Source organism: Etheostoma spectabile, unplaced genomic scaffold, assembly GCF_008692095.1.
Source record: "Etheostoma spectabile isolate EspeVRDwgs_2016 unplaced genomic scaffold, UIUC_Espe_1.0 scaffold00019392, whole genome shotgun sequence".
Taxonomy (NCBI): Eukaryota; Metazoa; Chordata; class Actinopteri; order Perciformes; family Percidae; genus Etheostoma; species Etheostoma spectabile.
The window spans coordinates 3,006-18,637 of record NW_022604871.1 but is presented as its reverse complement, the minus strand read 5'-3'; the positions used below and the strand labels follow the sequence as shown (position 1 = coordinate 18,637).

The window sequence follows — 15,632 nt, the reverse complement described above, 5'->3', positions numbered from 1 at the left end:
TAAACAAAGGACAACTTACTCTCAGCAGATGTTCATAGAGCTTGCTCATCTTTCCTATGATGTCTTGAGCAACCCCTGTTGGCTCAAGAAAATGTATAATGTCCCACTTAGCTGGCTCTTGCGGTCTTGATGACCAAGAAAAAGGATTGGCTTGTATCAAGAGCTGTCAATTTAAAACCGCAAGAAAAACAAAGGCATATGTATCCTCTGGTTAGCATCACAGGAGAGGTGGTACAGACTTTATGTTCTAGTCACAATAAACAGCACCATCTCTAGAGCTGTAATATCTTTGAAGAATCGTGGTTCGTAGCAGCCGCTGATGCGGCACTTTTTCTTTTGACAAGTAAATGTATAGTCTATGTGATGTGGATGTTTATCATTTGTTCATCTTCATTTATCAAAGGAAATCTTTTGCAATATGCACTGACTGCATGCACACAGACATACACAGCTACTCAGAACAGACATTCTGATTTGCTGACCTGTGCAGTTGGGTGTTCAGGCCTAATCTCCCCCTAGGGTTGCCCCAACTAACTGAAACATCATTTTAATTACAATATGGTCAGATGCCATATCCAAATCCTAGGAGCTGCAATTTTTTGTTAAAGTTAAAATGTTATATCCATATGAAATTATGCAATACCATGTTACACTGAAGCCTAGGAAAACAAGTTGGCAATATTATTTATTTATATATTATATAATATAATTATATTTGTTTAGTACAGACTAGAGTTGGGTGGTATCCAAATTTTGATAATGTCAAACCTCCTCCCTATTTTACCGTGGTATACAGTATTATGTGACTAACTAAAAATTAAGACGTGAGGGTCAGACGGCATCACCAAACTGTTGGCTTGTGCCTCCACCATTCAGAAAGTGAAAACCAAACACTGATACTGAAATACCTCCCCTTCTCATTAGGGCGGCATCCCAAATGCTGCCAGACTACAGAAGTCCTGTTCTTCTTCCAGACCAGGTCACTTGCTATCTTTCCCCCCTCTCTCTCCTCTGCACTGTCACATGATAACAATCACACATAAGCATTTTTAGGCATTAAATAAATTATATTTTATTTAATCCTTGTCTCCTATATAAGTGCATTGCATTTTTTAATGACAGTATTGAAACTGATACCATCACAATTTTTAAGACCCACGGGATACTGTATTACCGCCCAACTCTAGTACAGACCCCACACAAATCATCAAATATATATATATATTTCAGTGAAAATTAATTGCAACAACTAACACTATAAAGGTAAATCAATAAACATTTTGTAGGCATATCATACACCCCTATAACCCACCTATATTTTGCCCATCTGGCGACTGTGACAATTATATAATTATCTGGAAGCCAACGTCTTACAATTTGAGACTATGAAAACTTACCGACAACTGGGCAGCATCTAAGATCTTGCCATTATTTTTGTTTTTTTAAATTGATGAGGCCCAGTTGGTATTTTTTACTTTTGCCTGTTGTTTTTTTGTGTCTGCTTATATGGGAAGCAGAAAAGGCAGGCAAAACGTTTTTCTGTTGAGCCTGTTTGGAGCCTGGCAGGAAGGGCACGGTTTCATTTTGGGTTTTGTCATTTCTCTGCAAATGAGAATAAAATATATAAGGATTATTTTTACTGTGATATTAAATAAGGCATTAATTGTTACAACAGCTCATGGTTTTACTGAACCAGAAAAGTACACGGCAGCATTAAGTAACATCAGCTCTATTCATTTACTCAGAAAAAACCTCTAATTTAAATCCTTTCGTACAGAAAGAATAAAGTTGATTTGAAACACAAATAAGATACAATTTGAGCAATTGCAAAAAGCCTAATTTAAACAAAATGTCATTTACTGTGGCTGGAATTGTAATTATTATCCTTTATAAAAAAGTAATTAAATAATTCCGTAAGCCACCATGCCAACTTAGAGAAAATTATCTTAATTAGGCATAGTAAAAACTTACTATGAACTAGTAACTGATTTATTACACTGTGTGATTATAAACTTACTGACAAATATTAGACAAACTGCATTTTGTAACTGTCTAAACAACATATTTACTGTTTTCTCTGCCACTACTTCACCAACACTCTGGCCAATATTTTAGTAAATCTACTGTTATGGCTAATTACATTAAGCACATGTTGAGATGGAATAAGAGAGACAATAGCAGTAGGAAAACTTATCAGGCTTTATCAGTTCATTTTACTGTAGACAATTCAGGAATAGCACAATAGTAAAGTCAAACAGTTAATCTGCTGTTAGAGTATTTTCAATCAAAGTTAGGGATGGCTTTTCAAAGTTAGTGCTTAGGTGCTGAGGTGAGACCATGATTGTACCCGTTATGAGTTTATATGTGGCAATAAGCTAGGCATAAAGAAACACTTGATTTGCTAACAGCAGCTAACGTTACCTTACCGCTAACGTTACTGTAGGTTTCACTGTGTGGAGCTAGCTAGTTATTTTTATTAACGCTTTACATCATTCATCGTCCCATTAGACTGCTAGCCTGCACGTTGAAGGGTTTGAACTACAACTTATTGAGCTAACTAGGTAGCGGTGGGGATAATTGTACTTCTGTATTTTACTTACCAAGTTGAAAACGCGTGCAGATCTGTGCGTCGAGTGGCGCGCAGTGCATAGATGCACGACCGCGCAGGGACGTCATCATTGCTTCTGGCTCAGCCATTGGTCGCGCCTTGATAGGTCAGCGGCAATGAAGTCAAAGCTGAAAGCGCCGCGCTCGGCGGCTATTCCGAGCGGTGCGCGACGCCAAGGATGCCGCTCCGTCTAGTTGGGCGGCACCGCTATCCACATAGGAAAACACTAAATATGCCAGCGTAGAAATAATGGCAAATGCTTTTCTTAAACATTTAAACATTTAAACCAGATTTAAATGAAGCTATGCAAAGACAAAAATAAATTAATTAATCGACTATCGACAGTGTATAATGCCTATAGCTCGTCATTTGACGCAATATCCGCCAAACTCTGGCGAAAACCTTATTTATAGAGCAACGTTAAACTAAAAACGGCTGTTAAAATGGAGGAGCTGTTATTTTGCCACTCTCTATGTGTTTAAATGTTATATACATATCATTTATTATGCTATTTTTATTCCTATTGTGGGCCAGTCATCCCCGAGATCTGAAACGTCATGGTCCCCTGTCGTCTATATTTTACGAGGACGGGGCTCCATTAAAGTCTATAGGAGTTCCCTGCACGTTAAAATATTACTTCGAGGGGTGCCCATTACGTTGAAATGTTACGCCAAGGGTTCCTGACCAAGCGTCCACATGTTACGACTTGGGAGTGAGAACGTGTTGGTCAGTTGGATTTAATCTTAACTTTGTTTTCTTTCCTGCAGGATCACAAGTCCCGTCTAGGTAATGGAAGACAGCACGCTCTTATTGTGAAGGTTTGATTAGAGTGTGTGATTGATGGTGTTTGGTATTTAGTGCATCATGTGGAGGAGGCTCTTCTCTCTGTGAGAGAGTGACACGTCACACTATACGTATCAAACTATAAAAACTAAAGTGTGTCTGGCTCTGTTTCAAGGTGGTAATATCAATGGCATTTTATTTATAAAGCACCTTTACATTAAAAGACAACATAAGCATAGTATGAAGAACAACGCATGAACAACAAAAATATGAATACAGTACAAGCATGACACACACACACACACACACACACACACACACACACACACCCACACACACACACACACATCATGATCAATGACACAAGTAGTGCAACAACATTGTCTCTTCTACTTTACTAAATAACTGCAACATTTAAACTGATTTTCATGTATTAATGTATGACAGATCTATTATGCTACTGCACACTAACATGGTTTTAAAGGTGTGTGTGTGTGTGTGTGTGTTGTGTGTGTGTGTGTGTGTGTGTGTGTGTGTGTGTGTGTGTGTGTGTGTTGTGTGTGTGTGTGTGTGTGTGTGTGTGTGTGTGTGTGGTGTGTGTGTGTGTGTGTGTGTGTGTGTGTGTGTGTTCTCAGGTGACGTTGTCTGAAGTTGTTGACATGTAAACATGGAACTGTTTCAGGTAAATCTGCATGGAGGGAACTTCTTGGGTCTCTGGTGTCTTCGTGGACTCCTCGCTGGACAATGTCTTCACATAGTCAGCAAGTAAATTACTTTCAATTTCATGAAAAAACTATAATTTTTTTATTAAATAAGTTAGAGGGAACTGGCAACCCAAGAAAACCACCACACCTGCAGAGTTGACTCAAATGTAGTAAAGTAACTCGTAGTTTAACCACGAAGTTCCCAAATCATTATTACCACAGAGTCTTAAATTCAAAGGCAGCTGGTGAAGAAGGGACTGTTTGTTTGGGACTGTTTGTGTTCTCCTGTAATTATTGAGATAAAGTCAGTCAGTATAGAAGCTGTGTTTTTTATTTTATTTTTTTAAATGAGTACATTTTGTTGATGATCCTCAGCTAAAAGAAACAAGACTGCACCAGTGTTACCTGCTTTAATTTTAAAGGAGACGTATAATGTAAAACTCTCATTTTCAGTCATGAAGCTCAAACATCTGAGAATCTGGAAGGCGGACCAACCCAAAACCTGAAATAACAACAACCCAGACAGATATTATGGGTAGAAAACAATTCCACAAGCCATTCAGATTCAACTCCTCTTGCTATGTCACATAAAGGCTCATTCAGAGAGCGAGAGAATTGTTACAGACGTCTCTTTTATAATGGTGGAAAATCTTTTCTGGGTTGTTGGGATATTTTTTGTTGCAATACTGCGATTGTTCACTGGACAAAATTAGAGGAAATTAAAATAGTAAATTAAGCAGTTGTGTTTTTGGGACATTAAAACATGTAAACGTGTTCTCGTAGAAATTTAAAAATACAAGTACAAACCTGAAAATGATCATAATATGTCTCCTTTAAAAGAAAATGTTGATGTCCCTGCTGGCGGGGTTGGTGGTTCGATCCCTGGCTCCTTGAGCAAGACGCTGAACCCCAAATTCCTCCAATGGTCAGACAGCACCGTGCACGGTAGCTCTGTTAATGGAGGAATGACATATAAACTGCTTTATTAATATAATCCTGACGCTTTAATTTACTAAAAGTACTCAATGAATAACGTTATAAGACTAAAGCCTGTCACACTGTAAAAGAAATGTGAATTATTTTGTAGCCAGAGTGAAATCTAACGTTACTTCTTTTTATATTTAGACGTTTGTCTCGTTGACATTATTTAGGATGAGCATGTTCTGCTTCTTCTTATTTCCTAAGGTGCTGAGCCAGAGTTTCAGGTTGAACTACACACTGTTGTTGCTGTAATATCAGGATTGTTTCTGTGTGTTTATGTTGATCTGATGCACCTGCAGGGCATCATGTAATCTCACACAGAGCTTCATCATTTCAATCTAAATAAAACATAAAACATATGTCAAACTGTGTGTTGTTGTGACTGTTTTGGATGTTTCTGTGTTCAAACTCTGATAAAAGAAACAAACTACAAACATAATTCTGATACTACAACATGTATCCTACATGTATTTTATTATTAATCCTCCACATTGATCATCATAATAAAGTTTCATTCTGATAACTGATAACTTTAGAGAAACTTAATCACTCCAACAATATAAATCTTATGTCTTGTATTTATTTACTCAGGCAGCTGGAAGTTGAGGTGAATCTGGGAGATTCTGTGGAAGAACATGACTCCAGATGGACTAACACCTCCATCATCTTTTTTCATACAAAAGTCGTTATGTCAAAGCCATTTCTATGGAAGTATTGTTATGAGTTTATGTTGTAAGACCTGTGTTGCAAACATAGACTACACACACACACACACACACACACACACACACACACACACACACACACACACACACACACACACAGTAAATGCCAAAAGTTTGGACCCACCTTCTCATTCAATGCATTTCCTTTATTTTCATGACTATTTACATTGTAGATTCTCACTGAAGGCATCAAAACTATGAATGAGCACATGTGGAATTATTTACCTTATAAAAAAAGTGTGAAATGACTGAAAACATGTCTTATATTCTAGTTTCTTCAAAGTAGCCCCCCGCGTGTAGTTCCTGTTCTTGTCCACCAGAGGGCGCCATAACTCACCATCAGAGACGCTTTTTGGTTTTAAGTGTAAATTGTTTTTCATTATCATTTTTCATATAATCACTTTTCCTTACATTTTATTTATTGTCTGCATAGTAAGATTTTTTTCTCAATTTTTTAATCCATTAAATTAGTTTTCCTTGTTAATTATTTTAACAATATCTGAAGAATAAAATGAAATCCCTTCATCCCTCTGTCAACTGTAACTGTCGGTACAAGATCTGTCCTGCTCACGTTAGTTTGGCTAACAGCTAATTCGGCTAACCACTAGCTGAGACAGCACGTAAAAGACCCTCAAAACTTAAAATAACCGTTTAAATATATAACAGCTATTTCGTCAGTTCTACTTTACTTGTGCTCATTTAAAATTACAATGGCTCAATACTTGTCTTTATTATTACTGTAAAGTCTTAATTTAGCTGTAGCTGCTTTTCCCACTGTTTAGTTTGAGTAACGTTGTTGTAGACTGAATCAAAGCTAGCGGTTAGCCGGGAAGCTAATGGCGGTGGAGGCTAACCGTCCTCTTAATACGTCCACAAGGCTAACGGCTAACGGCTAACGGCTACAACTATGACAGATCGTGTACTGATGTGTTAGCTAAGGCTGTCAGCGTGTTCCAAATCGCGCACTTCTGTACTAAATACTAACTTTTTGAGTACACTTCGTTCACATTGTTCGAAGTGCGGTCAAATGCAGTACACTTTAATACCCGGATGGTGTACTCAAAACCCTAGACATATAAATGTCTATGCTACATTCATTCATTTGTTTATTTTTATTCTTTTGTTGCTGACCTACATTCAGAGGAAGCGTCTCTGCCGGTGAGTGACGTCATGGCGCCCTCTGGTGGACACGAGCAGGAACTACACGCAGAGCGCCAGGAAACAATTACACATTAAAACATGTTTACAGGTTTATTATCTTAATTTAAATGTTTTTATCTTGTACACTGACGACACTTTTTAAATAAATTCATTTAATTAATTTTTTTTTCTTTTGTGACACGAACAAATTTTATTTTGATCATCTGTCTTTAATATTAATATATTATTTAAACAACCTTATTTAAAATACTTTTTCAATAATAATGGTGCAAAATAACAAATATAGTATTACAAAATAAATTCTAAAAATTAAAAAAACATAAATGTATAAAGTGGAGTCAATATATAAGAACAAAACATTTAAATTAAGATAATAAATCCTGCAGAGTTCCTGTCAGACCAGGTTCAGTGGCTGGTTCTGGGTCAGCTCTGGGAGCGTGTTGCGTTCAGGGTGTCAGATCTTCTCCTGGATAAAGGGGTGCTGCAGGGCCTGGTTGATGCTGATGCGTTAGACCGGGTCCAGCATCAGAGTGCCATCCAGCAGGTCCTTCAGCTGCACCCCCTTCTCCCTCTGGTCCTCAGGCAGTCCCTGGTCCCCTATCAGGTCCGTCAGCAGGTCTCTGGTGGAGCTGATGGTTCTCATCAAAGGGATTTCATGGAAAAAATACTAATAAAATCTTAAAATTCACAAAATACAAAAAATAATTAAAAAGGAAAACTCATTTAATGGAGTAAAAAAAATATAACACAATTATAACATGCAGAAAAAAAAAAATGTAGTAGAAAAGTAAAATATTAAAAAGTTGTAAATTGTAATTTACACTTAAAACAAAAAAGCGTCTCAGCTGGTGACGTCATGGCGTTAAAACATGTTTACAGCTTTTATTATTTTAATTTAAATGTTTTTATCTTGTACACTTGTACACCCACTTTATAGCCACTTTATACATTTATATTTATTTAATTTTTAGAATTTCTTTTGTAATATTATATTTGTTATTTTGAATCAGTATTATAAAAAGTATTTGAAATCATTTGTTTACATAATATATTAAAATTAAACACAAATGCTCAAAATAAAATAAATAAAAGGGAAACAAAAGAAAAAATGTAATTAAATGAATTTATTTAAAAAGTGTCGTCAGTGTACAAGATAAAAAACATTTAAATAAGATAATAAACCCTGTAAACATGTTTTAATGTGTAACTGTTTCCTGGCGCTCTGCGTGTAGTTCCTGCTCGTGTCCACCAGAGGGCGCCATGACGTCACTCACCGGCAGAGACGCAGTGGTTACATTTAACAGAAGAAGAAGAAAGGATTTAACCAGCTGCATGGGGGAAAATATTTGCAATATAAAATCGTGATATTCTCAAAATTTAAACTAATTTAAGATGAAAAAGAAAAGGAAAAAATTCGAATAAATTCTTACTATTCAGGTTAATACAAAGTAATTAAAAAGGAAAAGTCATTTAATGGTGTAAAAAAAATTATAATAAAATTATAACATGCAGAATTAAAAAAAAAAAATGTTGTAAAATTGTAGAACAATTCACACTTAAAACCAAAAGTCAAAAAATATAATTAAAAGTCATAGTATACAGTAGTATGTCAATACATTTCATTAAAATATTATACTGTAGTATTTCAAATTAAAACTTTAAAAGTTAAATATAGGACTTCGAAAAAATTCAAAAAATGTCATAACATATTATGTTGAAAGAATCCTAGTTACAGTATGTCAAAAAAGCAAAAAAAGTGATGTGATGTGTCAAAGTCATAAAAAAGACAAAGTATTTCAAAAGAATTCATAAAAAGTCATAGTATATGTAAATAAAATCATCATAATATAGTAAAAGTTATAGAATTTTGAACAATGTCATTAAGTAATAGTATAGTATGTTGAATTAAATCAATAAAAGTTATGTACAGTGTCGAAAAGTCGTTAAAAAGACAAATTTGTGGAAATATTTAATAGAAAAGTCGTAGTATAGTATGTCGAAAAAATTAAAAACCATAGTCATAATATAGTACAGTAAAAAACTTTATATTTATATAATTCATATAAATTCATAATTTAGTAAAAGTTATACTATCTTAATACATTTCATCAAAAGTAATAGTATAGTATGTCGAATTAAATCAGTTAAAGTATAGTACGTCAAACTAATTCATAAAAAGTCATAGTATGTCGAAAAGTTTAAAAAAAGACAATTTAGTACGTAAAAAAAAATCATTAATAGTCATAGTACGGTATGTCAAAAAAATAAAAGTCATAGTATAGTACGTAAATAAAATCATTAAAACGTAATAGTGTATTACGTCGAAAAAAATCAAAAAGGTTATAGTATAGTATGTTGAAAAAACTATAGAAAGGTTATATGTTGAAAATGTCATTAAAAGTTATAGTAAGTCGAATTAAATCATTAAGTTATGTATAGTGTCGAAAAATCATAAAAAAGACAAAGTATGTCAAAACATTTAATAAAAGTCATAAAGTTATAGTATATTATGTCAAAAAATGTCATTAAAAGACTTAATATGGTATGTCATAATAAAGTATTTCATAAAAGTCATAGTATAGTATATCGAAAAAATCATAAAGTATGGTATTTTGAAAAAATTCATAAAAAATCATAGTATAGTATATTATTAGTTATGTTATAGTATGTCAAAAAAACATAAAAAAGACAGTATAGCATGTTGAAAAAATTCACAGTATGTCAAAAGATTTATATAAAAATTCATAAAAATCATAGTATAGTATGTCAAAAAATTAATTTAAAATTCATTAAAAGTCATAGTATAGTATGTAAATAAAATCATTATAAAGAAAACTAATAGTATATTACATATAAAAAAATCAAAAAGGTATAGTATAGTATGTCGAAAGAATTCATAAAAGTCACAGTGTAGTAAATTAATATTTTATGTGGTTTCATCGTACTGGACCAAACGGTCCCCCTTTCTTCCAGCAGGGGGCAGTATTTAATGACGGACTGTATTGAGCCTTTGGTAAAACTGGTTTAAATCCAGATCACTGACCAGAATGCAGGGAGGACGGTTTTCTTTGTTGAAGGACACCAGAAGAAGTTAGGGGGTCGGTTTTATTTTAGGATTCCCAGGAACTTGAAACTATTCACCTGTTCCTCCTCAGCACCACTGATGTAGTCAGGAGTGTGTGTCCTTTTTATTTCAGGAGGGTTGTTGTTGGGGGGGCTGTTAAATTGAGTTATGTTCATCTGTTACTGACCATCGCGCTAATGTTATTTTAGGTAAATAAGACTTTATTAAATTTTTTTCTATTATGTTCCCTTGATGAAACGTTAAGTTTAGTTGAAAGCTCTCTTTGTTGTTAATCTGTTATTTAATGCAAATAATAAATTGATCAATTTATTTTATTAAAATGTTTAGATTATGTTCACTTGCTTGTTGTCTATTACACACACTAGAGCCCCCCCCCCCCCCCCCCCCACTGGACTGTAGTCCTATATGTGAGACATGTTTTTAAATCAGGCATGGTGCGACACCTACTGGTCTGTTGTTGTAATTGTTATGAACTGCCCTTGATGGTCCATTACGGTGGAAACCACATTAAATATGAATTTAATTAAATAATATAGTGCTAACAGTAACAACTCTGCACACACAAGTTCTTAGGTTACCTTGTACTGTACATACTTAAAGTATTATAGGTTACCCTATATTACCAACTGTATTATAGGTTAACCTATATTACCAACTGTATTATAGGTTACCCTATATTACCAACTGTATTATAGGTTAACTTATATTACCAACTGTATTATAGGTTAACCTATGTTACCAACTGTATTATAGGTTACCCTATATTACCAACTGTATTATAGGTTACCTATATTACCAACTGTATTATAGGTTACCCTATATTACCAACTGTATTATAGGTTAACCTATGTTACCAACTGTATTATATGTTAACCTATATTACCAACTGTATTATAGGTTACCCTATATTACCAACTGTATTATAGGTTAACCTCTATTACCAACTGTATTATAGGTTACCTATATTACCAACTGTATTATAGGTTAACCTCTATTACCAACTGTATTATAGGTTAACCTATATTACCAACTGTATTATAGGTTAACCTCTATTACCAACTGTATTATATGTTAACCTATATTACCAACTGTATTATAGGTTACCCTATATTACCAACTGTATTATAGGTTAACCTATATTACCAACTGTATTATAGGTTAACCTATATTACCAACTGTATTATAGGTTAACCTATATTACCAACTGTATTATAGGTTAACCTATATTACCAACTGTATTATAGGTTAACCTATATTACCAACTGTATTATAGGTTAATCTATATTACCAACTGTATTATAGGTTAACCTATATCACCAACTGTATTATAGGTTAACCTATATTACCAACTGTATTATATGTTAACCTATATTACCAACTGTATTATAGGTTAACCTATATTACCAACTGTATTATAGGTTAACCTATATTACCAACTGTATTATAGGTTAACCTATATTACCAACTGTATTATAGGTTAACTTATATTACCAACTGTATTGAACCAAACAATGCGTCATTAAACATGGCTAGTGATGTGTACATATGGCACGATATTAAATAACTGTAATAAACTACTGTTGCTAACATATTTCTATCGGTCCTGGTTCGTTTTGTGGTTGAAATGAAAAAACAAACTATCAAAACGTACACGGACCATGTATGGCTGCAGCCTGGAGCGTCCCATGTCATGCCATCCCGCCTGGTAGGTCTGTGTACGTTTTGATTGTTTGTTTATTCATTTGAACCACAAAACGAAATAAGGAGAAAACCCCCTTTTTTCGTTTGTCGTTTCAAACCAAAAACAAAGAAACGGTAAAAAAGAGTTCTCCAGTTCACACCTTGGCATGAGACGGGACGGATGACATGGGACGCTCCAGGCTGCAGCCGTACCCGTCTCGCTCACCTACCTCGACCGGTTGGGGGTGAGACAAAGAGAGAAAAAAATAGTGATGTTCAGAAAATAAAAATTTATTTTAATTTAAGAAGAAAAAAAGAAGTCTTGAAAAAAAATTTGAATAAAATCTTAATATTCAGAAAATAAAATTAATAATAAAAGTAATAGTCAAAAGAAAATAATGATTGACGAAAAACGAAAAGAATGAAATCTCAAATTCATAAAATAAAAAATTTAAGAACAGAAAATAATTATGAGAAATTCAAGAATAAAATCGTTATATTCAGAAACTAAAAACAATTTAAGAAAAACGGAATTTATGAAAACAAATTATGATCAAAATCATATCATCATCAATATCATCAAAAAGCATTTCTCTGCTTGTGAGTGACGTCATGGCGCCCTCTGGTGGACAACGCTCAAAAACCATGGAATAGCTTGTTATGAACAAGTTATGGAAGAACCATTTCCTTCTTTTCATATCCAACATCCAGCTAAAAAATGTTGATATACAGAATGATATTGGTGCGTTTAAAAAAGTGAATAATGCTCAAAATCCTTGGAATAGCTTTTAATTTCATAATATCAAAGCATTGGGAACACTGCACATTCAATTACAAATCAAAACATGACCAAAAGTGATGAAGATTGTGTTATAACTTTACAGAAAGGGAAGAAAAATGAATATTAGGCTGTTCAAAAATATAAAAGTTTTTACATTTTCACATTTACCAACTCAAACATTTACAGTATAAACTGAAAAAATGTCTCAAGGGTTTTACTTCACTTTGATTCATCGCACTAATATTTAGCTGCATAACCATATTTCTGACGTTTTATTCAAGGCTTTATAATTTGAACACATTTACATTGAAATGATAAAGGCACTATATTATAAATTAACAGCATAAATAGTGCAAGTACACAGTAAAGTGTTCAGTAAAGAGGCTTTTATCTAAATACTTGTTTCTTTGGCATATCTGCGTTTAAAAGACAGTGATAGAGACAGTCAGGAGGACCAGAGAAGACCTGCAGGAGGGCCCTGTGGAGGACTCAAACCAAAGCCACCGCGGTGAGGACTCAGCCTAAAGTCCCGGCTCTACCCGCTGAGCCACCAGGGCGCCGCTTCATTCACTGAGTTAGATAAAAAGATCAACTCCACATCTCAGCCTTTACTCTTCTTCTACACACACAGGCAAGAAATGATCGTCTAAAGAGCAAACAGCTGGAATAAAACACCATAAAATAACTAAAACATTACATGAAGTGACCTTTTTACACAATATATGTCACACTTCACACCATCACAGCTAACTTCTGAATCTAAAATAAAGACTTCTAAGAGCATCATCATGTTGAGCTGGTCCTCTCTGCTCTACACACCTCTGGATCAGGAATACTGGACCAGTCTTACCAACAGGTCCACCATCAACTAGAACTGAAGACCACATCAACCAGCCTAACTGGGACAGAACAAGCAGAAAAGAACTGGAAACTAAATCAATGTTTCCAGCAACACAGACATCATCAAAGCCTCATTTCATTATTAGTGAACGTTCATTTGTCTCTAGAGCAAAACCTGCAGGAAAAACACAAAACAATATTAAAGAAATTTAATGAAACTTTTCTTGTTCATATTCAAGCTGCACAATAGAGGCCAGAGTTAAAAAAGAAAGAAAAGAAAACATTGAAAACTAAGCATAAGAGTAAAATTAACATGTTGGTTGGTTTCTTTTAAAACAAATCCAGATTTATCTCTCAGCAACACACTCAGATTTAATCTACTGCAGACTGCTGATATTTCATTAAGAAATGAGAAAAGTTTCCATGATGTTAGTTGAGATGCAGCAGCTAGATAACGAGGTGGAGACGAGGCTCCACTCGTTAAATGAGAGGACATCTTTAACGTTTAATCAAAGTACTCACAAACCACATCAAGCTTAACATAGAACGTTTGAGGATTCTGAAGTGATAGAAATTCACAGCTGTACATTCCACTGTCAGCCATCTTTGTTTCTTTGATGGTTATGGAGGCGTTGCCGTGTTCCAGTTCATCTGGAAAATGAGAGACTCGACCTTTGAACTCTTCACTCTGACCTGGATCCTCGTCACTGTTAAGATTTCCATTATCATACTGGAACACTATCTGATCATCATCAGTTTTCTTCCAGATGAACGTAAGGTCCTCCTTGTTGCTAAGGGAACAGGGTAAAGTAACATCACGGCCTTCTTTCACTGAGATAAATTTTGGCTCTGGAAGATAAAAACATTATTAATCAGTATGTTTACATGCAGAGTCATCAATGAGTAATTAAGGCAGAAAAATAAGTAAAAGCAGTATTATTCCACAAAGGCAGTTTTACCAGCAGTTTAGTTTGTAGTCTAATTTCTCCTCTAACATAATTATATCTGCATACTTTTTTTAGACATAACCAATATATTTGAACTATGTTTAAGCTTGTATCACATTATATAATTTACGTAAGTTCACTACATGTATTCAATCATTTTAAGAATAGAATAAAATGATCTTGAGTACATTATAACATCCTGTCAGATGAATTTAAACAGTCTCATCTTTTCACTCTCGGCGTCACACACATGGCTGTAGAACTAGAGGTTCAAACTAACATTTAAAAACTAAGTATAAGAGTAAAAAGATAACTTTTGTTTGGTTTCTTAAAAAAAAAAAAAAAAAAATGCAGATTTATCTCTCAGCAACACACTCAGATTTAATCTACTGCAGACTGCTGATATTTCATTAAGAAATGAGAAAAGTTTCCATGATGTTAGTTGAGATGCAGCAGCTAGATAACGAGGTGGAGACAAGGCTCCACTCGTTAAATGAGAGAACTCTTTAACGCTTTAATCAAAGTACTCACCACCTACAACAACAAAGATCAACAAAGAACACTGGAGTATTCGGAAGATTCGGAAGAGGATAACAGTCGTAGTATCCACTGTCAGCCCTCGTTGTATTTCTGATGATTATGGAGGCGTTGCCTTGTTTCAGTTCTTCTGGAAAATAGTCGACTCGGAGCTGTTCGTCTTGACCTTCGATCTCTACCCTCTGACAGTCATACAGGAACATGATCTGCCATCTACCTGCCTTCTTGTCATATTTCTTCCAGTTAAACCGTTTTGACGTAAGGTCCTTCTTGGGCCAGAGGCGGCAGGGTAAAATAACATCACTGCCTTCTTTCACTGTGATGACTCTTCGCCCTGGAAGATAAAAACATGTATTAATCAATATGTTTACATGCAGAGTCATCTGTTAGTAATTATTAAAAGGCAGAAAAATAATTATAACCAGAATTAAATTCCACAAAAGCAGTTTATTTTTTTCTTCAGTATAATTATTTCTGCATATTTTTTTAAACACAACGAACATATTTTACCATTTAAGCTTGTAGTGTATTATATTATTTACATACCCTACATCAAATATAATGAATCATTTTAAGAATAATGATTTAGGAATAAAAGAAAATGATCTCCAGAACATTATAACATCCTGTAACAGTTTTATTAAATAAAATCCAACTGACTTGGTGCTCTGGTGTAAATACCATCAGAATGATTAATGACTGAAGATAAAACTTCCTCAAAGACTCTAAACATGAGATATGTATAAATAATCTGTTGTGTTGTCTGCTCATCATGAATATATTGATACCATTCATTATTT

General features: G+C 34.3%; 3 long non-coding RNA genes across 5 annotated transcripts; 1 reads left to right on the top strand and 2 right to left on the bottom strand.

Moving 5' to 3' along the window:
• The first annotated feature begins 3,372 nt into the window (after nucleotides 1-3,372).
• Nucleotides 3,373-5,515, top strand: LOC116684656 (uncharacterized). Of its 2 annotated transcripts, none has more exons than XR_004330820.1 (2): nucleotides 3,373-3,394; nucleotides 4,074-5,515. It is a non-coding gene; the product is annotated as an uncharacterized LOC116684656 (long non-coding RNA). The 2 variants fall into 2 exon arrangements; XR_004330821.1 differs by lacking the exon at nucleotides 3,373-3,394 and adding an exon at nucleotides 3,742-3,757.
• LOC116684655 (uncharacterized) lies at nucleotides 5,513-13,886 on the bottom strand. 2 transcript variants are annotated; one of them, XR_004330819.1, is made up of 4 exons: nucleotides 13,875-13,886; nucleotides 13,420-13,523; nucleotides 5,728-5,733; nucleotides 5,513-5,523 (listed from the first exon to the last, which is right to left on the bottom strand). It is a non-coding gene; the product is annotated as an uncharacterized LOC116684655 (long non-coding RNA). The 2 variants fall into 2 exon arrangements; XR_004330818.1 differs by lacking the exon at nucleotides 13,875-13,886 and having other exon boundaries at nucleotides 13,420-13,564.
• A 19-nt stretch (nucleotides 13,887-13,905) lies between these two features.
• Nucleotides 13,906-15,003, bottom strand: LOC116684657 (uncharacterized). Its single transcript, XR_004330822.1, has 2 exons — nucleotides 14,891-15,003; nucleotides 13,906-14,090 (listed from the first exon to the last, which is right to left on the bottom strand). It is a non-coding gene; the product is annotated as an uncharacterized LOC116684657 (long non-coding RNA).
• Nucleotides 15,004-15,632: the final 629 nt, after the last annotated feature.